This window comes from Ceratotherium simum, chromosome 16, assembly GCF_057802395.1.
Source record: "Ceratotherium simum simum isolate JZ-2026a chromosome 16, ASM5780239v1, whole genome shotgun sequence".
In the NCBI taxonomy this organism is placed as follows: Eukaryota; Metazoa; Chordata; class Mammalia; order Perissodactyla; family Rhinocerotidae; genus Ceratotherium; species Ceratotherium simum.
In genome coordinates, this window is record NC_141915.1 from 42325874 (window position 1) to 42333572 (window position 7699).

The window sequence follows — 7699 nt, forward strand, 5'->3', positions numbered from 1 at the left end:
GCCTTGAGAGGCCTTTGAAGTTCAATCTGAGATTCCTTATAAAGCAGATTTAAAAGGGCCTATATGATCAGTGGCTATTCTCGCTGTACTTATGTAAATAATTGGGCCAAGTTTAGTGAAACTAAACCTATTTTGCAAACTAGTTAGCTTTAATTTGGCTATCTTTTACAAAGAACGAGGGTGATTTTAGAGGGGAAAATATATGTTTCAATAGAAACTATAGTACATATTCATGGATATTAGGTTCTAGTTCTGATAATTGTCTTTGAGGTTTCTGTTTTATATCTGTTAACTGGACTGGATCCTGAATTCTTCTAGTCTCCTGAAATATCTGGCTACAAATCTCCAAACTAACGTTTTTGATTTTTTCCATCATTTTCATTTGAAACCACTGAGAACTGAACCTGCCCTTTTACCTGAAGCCTTGCAAACTGAAGCTGGTGGACTGGATCTAAACTTAAGAGAGATTCATGTCTGTCACTGTGTAAGCCACTCAGAGAGGCACCTGAACACCCAATGACATCATCGGAGACATTTCAAACTGCAAAAGATGCTTTGACTCTGACATCTAGAAATCTTTTTGACTGGCTGCCCCCTGGACTCAGAAACTGGTTTATAATTTGCTCCCACTATTAACTTTGTTTTTCTTTTTGTCTTATTAATTACCTGGTTACTTGCTTCCACAATATAGGCCTAACTTTGGGAGCCCACCTGCATCACCGCCTTACTAAGAGACTGGTTCAATAAGATGGAACAACAGGATATCCCTCAAGATTGAGGGGTTAAACAGCAAAGGGGGAATTGATACAGGCTCAAGACAAGGTTGACATGAGGGAAGCCATTGTAGAAAAGAAACTCAATTGTAACTTTGAATGGCCTCTGACAAACTAACCCGTCTGGATCTGCACCCTCCAGGAGATGTAACTGCTCTGTAGATTTTACCACCCCTGCTTGTGCACGTACCTCCCAGCTGCGATAAGACCATAACTTTGTTCTTTTGAGTTCCTTAGGAATGTGATGACCCCCCCCCCAACAGAGAATCTGTGCTAATAGCCATCATCAATGAAAACGGAAAGATCTGGTGTGGCGGCTCCCAGTCTGTAACACCAGAAGGTCAACGTTCCTAACCCCCTCCCCAACAACCCACCAGCCTATATAACTGCTGTAAGACTTGGTGCCCTTTAAGATGGTTTTTTTCAGACATTAGTCGGCCATCTTCCCTCTTGCTAGCAAGCTGTGATAAAAAAAAGTCCCTTTTCTCCTACCACCTTGCCTCTTGACTATTGGCATGTCTTGCGGCGAGCAGAAGGCCCCACGTGGGGCGATAACTGGGTGACTGTGGTTCATATTTCTTATGACGTGTGAAGCATACAATCGGTCATCTTAGCTTCTCAACGCTCCGGCATGATGCTTAGTCAGGCGGAGGGCTGTCAGCAAGTTACTCTCTTATCAGCCGTCCTCCTGCTGTTCTGCAAGGCAAGCTCAGAAACTTTGGTTCCTTTGTTTCCCACGTTAACCTTGTGGGTACAGGCGCAGTTTCAGCCTAATCCAGGGAAACTGGAACTCCCTCGTCCTCAGTTTCAGTGTTTGAAGAAAAATTTTTAAAAAAAAGAAAGAAAAGTGGGAAAGAAAAAAGCCTCACAGAGCTGTTCGCATCTTTCTCGTTCTGGGCTTTTCCAGGGAAAGGAGGCTGAAGAGGCTTTCTGGCAGCTCCCGTGTTTCTGTTCCCAGGCGAGAGGGCCCCGGCGGAAGACAGGAAACGGCGCGTGTGTGGGCGGGGCATGCAAATTTAAAATGGCTGTTTCGCCCAGGAGCTATGGGAGCAAGGAACTAGACATCGTAAAAGCCCCAAATAAGTTAAACAATCTGACAAACTATGTAGGTCTGACAAGTTGTGACGATGGCACACTGTCAAGTCTAGGGAAGAAGGTGGGCCTTCGTTTGAGGGTGACTTTTCGCACCGTGACCAGAAAGAGGTGTACGAGGAAGGGTGTGGCGGTGAAGGGGCAGCTGCACTTATCGCTTCTCGGCCTTTTGGCTAAGATCAAGTGTAGTATCTGTTCTTATCAGTTTAATATCTGATACGTCCTCTATCCGAGGACAATATATTAAATGGATTTTTGGAGCAGGGAGATGGAATAGGAGCTTGCTCCGTCCACTCCGCGCATCGACCTGGTATTGCAGTACCTCCAGGAACGGTGCACCCCCTGCGGGGGACAGAATGCGTTGTTGAATGTCAGTTCACACTCACTGTAGACAGCCGTTTTTTTCCGTCCGTGCTCACGGGCGGTGGTGTTTCTGGTAACAGCTTTACCGGTTCCAGGTGCTTTAAAGCAATATTCTAGAGTGAAGGAGCAACGCGTGTGGTTTGCAACGTGGAGCCGTGTGCTGTCTCGGTAGCAGCCACCGGTGTACCTACAGGGCGTCTTGTTCTTGTTGACAGCACAGGTGCAACTAAAATTCGCAAGAAGGATCAAGAGGGAAAGTGCGGCAACATCGTCGAAAATCTTATACTCCCCGAGAAAGTGGTGTCATACTGCCTCCTGGTGGACTGCTGAACGTGTGTGCTGTAAACCCTGCACTCCAGCAATAAAATGTAAGGTAAGAAGTATATTGGGGGCAGGGCGAAAGGGGTAGAGGGCCCTGTTATGTGTGGTGACAGAGAAAACCTAGACTGTTGGTGGTGAGCACGCTGCAGCCTATACAGAAACTGACATACAATTATACACCTGAAATTTACAGGTATAAACCAATGTGATGTCAGTAATCTTTTAAACAAGAAAGTATAAGCTGATACTGGAAATGGTTTTTCTCTTTTCCTTGTCTCTATTTTTTTAATTTTAGCGATTTCCTCTCAAGTTTGATTTTCTTGTACTTATTTTTTCTAATTTCTCGAGTTTCTTAGCAAGAAGATTATTTGATCACTTCTCCACTCTCTTAGTGATTCCTGATCGAGGGTTATGGGAACGACTGAACACACAGCACCCTACACTGGAGAGATGAGATCAGTAGCAGTTTGTTGGCCATGTATAGTCACAGTCTGGGTACAGAGGACATGGTTCCCCAGGCAGGCCCACAACACGGGTTGCTCTCTGGAACGATGTGTAAGCAGGAGCTGTGGGCAGCAGGCTTTGTAGTAACAAGAGGGTGGGGTGGTAACCCTGGTTCCCACAGGAGGATGTGCTTGTCTTGTTGGAGTAATTCTATTTGCTGACAGGGAACGGAGCTTGCTGCTCTAAAATAAGCAGGCACTGTCCAGAACACTTTCTTCCTTTGTGGAAACTGCCTTCCTGGGTTATAATCCCCAGCTTGGCTCAAGTAAAACTCACCTTATCTCTCTTATCTATAGAATGGTTATTGGTTATTTTGCGTCGACATTTCTTGGCGTAGTGCAGCAGGATTTCAGAGAAACCCACCGGAGACCGCCTGGAATCTACTTTGAACCGGCACTTGGTACCACACGGGCCCATTGAGTCGCTGTCCCCCTCCACCGCCAACTCCCCCACCCCCCAGGCTTCACTGCACTCTTCAGGTGCCCCAGTGGCTTCTCCTGCAACCCAGACCTCCTTATTTAAGTCATAGGTCCTAACTTGTACCTGCGCTGTTTCAAGTCTTAAGACTAGGTGTCTTAAAGGGGTACTGGTGCATATCCTAAGTAAGAGGAACCTAGGGGTAATTTCCTAGGCCAGGGGAGCCTAGGGGGAACTTTGGAGTGAACAGGGCAGGCTGATCTTTTTAATTTGGCTTTACATTGGAAAGAATTGTGTCTATAAAGTCTGAAAAAATTGTTTAACAGCAAAATGAGAAACTGAACTCATTCTCAGGCAACTGAGAACCTAGTGGGAGCATCTGAGGTTGAGCCTCCTGATGTGCAGCAGTCCCATAGGGAATTCCAACGTGGTCGTTCACTTTAAGTAGTTGACACCTCGTCTGGGGACACACACATAAGAGTTGGTGGTCCAGCGCTCCAAGCCCCCACGGTAGCTTTAGACTGCTGGCGGGAGAAACCGAGACACGTGACAGAGTGTTCACGGCCTTTTGGACACTCCTGACCCACTACACTGTCCTTAGAAATTGTTCACACTTTATAGCAAGACGAAACTAAAAGAAAACTAGAAATTGCGCTTCTAAAGCTGACCAGTTCCCGAATGGGCAGCCTGCCCCTGGAACCCCGGCTGGCTTCATGTACGATACGTATGGCGCTGATACTTGCAGGTGCTTACCAAAATGGGGATAACTGTAAATGGCTGGACCTTTGGATCAAGATAACCCGGGATAATTTAAAATTACAGTGGCCACCTTGGGGCTCCTTTGAGCTTCCAAAACTTGTCTTTTTGCACACTAGATTTAAGAGCCACAGGACAGAGATTAAATGCAATCTTTAATCTCTAAAGAATCAAGCGTGCCACCTTCGGGCACGATTGCTCAAAAACTAAAGGTCCCAGAAACTGTAAATATTTACAAAGAACAGCAAAATCTTACTGAGCTTGTTTCGTGTCCTGAGAGCTTGGCTTGATATTCGCCAGGTTGGGGGCCCCAAAATATGGTCGGACAAAATTGTGGTTGCGCCCCATTTGCGGCCAGGTCCTACCAAACTGCCGCCAGCCTCGGCGGAATTACTACACTGGCCTGTGGAAGGAACGTTCCAGTTAGACAAGATCATTTATGAAGTGCACCTATAAAAGCAAAGGCTTCAAAATTCCAAAAGAGCCTTATTGAAAATTTTGTTGCAAAAAGCTAATGAAAAATTAAGTTACAAGAGGTACCTAATTGAGGGCCGGCCCCGTGGCTTGGTGGTTAAGTGCGCGCGCTCCGATGCTGGTGGCCCGGGTTCGGATCCCGGGCGCGCACCGAGGCACCACTTCTCCGTCCATCCTGAGGCCGAGTCCCACATACAGCAACTAGAAGGATGTGCAGCTATGACATACAACTATCTACTGGGGCTTTGGGGGAAAAAATAAATAAATAAAATCTTTAAAAAAAAAAGAGGTACCTAATTGAAAATTTTGTTGCAAAAAGCTAATGAAAAATTAAGTTACAAGAGGTACCTAAAAGAAAAGTCCATTAAGTCATGGATTTACAGACACCCCCACAATCTACCTTTGAAGGAGGGCCCAATATGAGCCCTTCCCAGAGTTAACGAGACTCAGAGATTTTTCTGGGAAACTGCTACCTTTAAACAGTCAAGGGGAAACTAAAAATAAAAATGAATGCAGTTGTTTAATGCTGCCAGGTATAGTTACTGTTTGTCCCCGTTGAAACCTGACAAGATATTTGAAAGGATTTAGCAACTTATGATCAGAAATTTGGCCAAATTGGAAGCAGATATTCAAAGCCTGGTAGGATTTTTTTTGTTTGTTTCTTTGTTTTAGCCCTTCTTACCTAAATTAAGATAAAACTATGTGCACAGAGGCAAAGAAGCAAATTAAGGATAATGTAATTGGATGGGCGTGTCAGTCCTTTGATGAGTAACTAAACTCCCTTGTTTATCTCAAAAACTTGTGACCTCTTGGGGAGCTATTACCTGGACCTGAAAATCTTTGTCACCACAGTTAAATGGATAATTAAGCATTGTTTCAGCATCCTATGAATCTGTTTGACCAAGTGGTTTACAATCTTTTGATATTTTTGACAAGCTTCCCCCAAAAACGAATCCTAAATTCAGTCTTTCTTTTGACCTGAAGGTAACTTCGAGAATTTCCAGTGGGACCCTGGAACGTCTCAAAGAATTCGTTCTCTTATCCTATAAATAGAGAGATATTAAACTAATTAGGCTAATTTGGTATGTTCAATTACATGGGAAACATTGTCAAATAAATAATGATAAACCTTCTTAGGTTATATTGCATGCATAAACATTACTAATATGTGTTTTTTAAAAATTATATAACATTCCTCACATTCTGATCTGTCCTCATTATGACTCATAATTCTTATTTTTTTAAAATGTAATACATCACAAAAATAACCAAATTTCTGTCAATTGCCATTTTTTAAGTCTTTTGTCATTTACTGACTTTTTTTTACTCTGATGCTTTTACAAGTATATTTAATCTTCAGGGAGATCATGGCTAGGACTCTGACATTTAATATAGAACACAGGTTTCTGATAAACTTTCAGGTCATAAAACTGAACTGGGAGTGCCAGCCCAGTGGTGTAGTGGTTAAGTTTGCTTGCTCCACTTTGGCAGCCCGGGGTTCACAGGTTCGGATCCCAGCTGTGGTCCTATGCACCGCTCATCAAAACATGCTGTGGTGGCATCCCATATACAAAATAGAGAAAGATGGGCACAGATGTTAGCTCAGGTCTAATCTTCCTCAGCAAAACGAGGAAGATTGGCAACAGATGTTAGTTCAGAGCCAATCTTCCTCGTGATAAAAAACAAAACACAAAAAACAAAACACAAAACAAAAAACACTGAACTGGGTAAGAAATTACAGAACTCTAACGGAGAAACTGATGGCTTCATAAAACTGCTGACAAGGGATCAAGATTAAACGGGACTGAATGAACTGATGAGGATGATTATAATTTTTATGACTGGTGTTTGAAATATTGCTGATTCTCTTTTTTTTTTAAGTATCTTTTTCTTTTAATTTTTATTTACTTATTTATTTCCCCCCCAAAGCCCCAGTACATAGTTGTACGTCATAGTTGCACATCCTTCTAGTTGCTGTATGTGGGACGCGGCCTCAGCGTGGCCAGAGAAGCGGTGCATCGGTGCGCGCCCGGGATCCGAACCCGGGCTGCCAGCAGCGGAGCACACGCACTTAACCGCTAAGCCATGGGGCCGGCCCTGATTCTCTTTTTTTTTTTTGTATTTCCAGATTTAAGTAAATTTTTTTCTCTTTTCTGTTTTTTTTGTGTGTGTGTGAGGAAGATCGGCCCTAAGCTAACATCTGCCAATCCTCCTCTTTTTTTGCTGAGGAAGACTGGCCCTGGGCTAACATCCATGCCCATCTTCCTCTACTTTATATGGGATGCTGCCACTGCATGGCCCGACAAGTGGTGTGTCGGTGCGCACCTGAGATCCGAACCGGCAAACCCCGCGCCACCACAGTGGAGCGTGCGCACCTAACCGCTTGCACCACCGGGCCGGCCCCTCTCTTTTCTCTTAAGCTAACTATGACTTATAGCAATTTGGGAAATAATACCTTTGTAAGCAGAATTAAATAATTTATCATTTTCTCCCTATTTGATCTCTTCAGAATTTGGAAACTCTTAGTGAGTGAGTGTTCTTATTTTCATGGCAATATAGTTATTTGCATAAGTTCAATAAAAATCTGTTCTCCTTATAACAGGACAGAATTGGAAACGTTGGCTATATTACCAAGGCTTTGACTGGAATTTCATATTTGAGAGAGAAATGCATAGACTCAGATATGACAAAGCAACTTTAAGGAGCAAAGGTTGACTTTATGGAACAAATACAGCCACTTGGAAATATTGGCCTGATACCTTGCTTACAGGGTTCCCAGAAACCTTACCAGGTGAGTAAAAATGGTCACTTCCTGGCAGGTGCAAGAACCTCAGGACATTTTGGGGAACCTCAAAGAGAGGAACTCACACAAATCTATAGGTATTGCAGGTGGAGTCTGATGACAAGTCCTTGGCTTGGCTTTCCTGGCCTCCAGAGGCCTTTAAAATTCAATCTGAGATTCCTCATGAAAAATTCCAGCAAAGATTTAAAAGTGCCTA

The 7699-nt window shown here is 43.7% G+C and overlaps 1 non-coding gene across 1 annotated transcript; it reads left to right on the plus strand.

Annotated features, from left to right (window-relative positions):
* The first annotated feature begins 2018 nt into the window (after positions 1-2018).
* LOC147915036 (U2 spliceosomal RNA) lies at positions 2019-2209 on the plus strand. The gene has a single exon (XR_015554842.1). It is a non-coding gene; the product is annotated as a U2 spliceosomal RNA (small nuclear RNA).
* The last annotated feature ends 5490 nt before the right edge of the window (positions 2210-7699 follow it).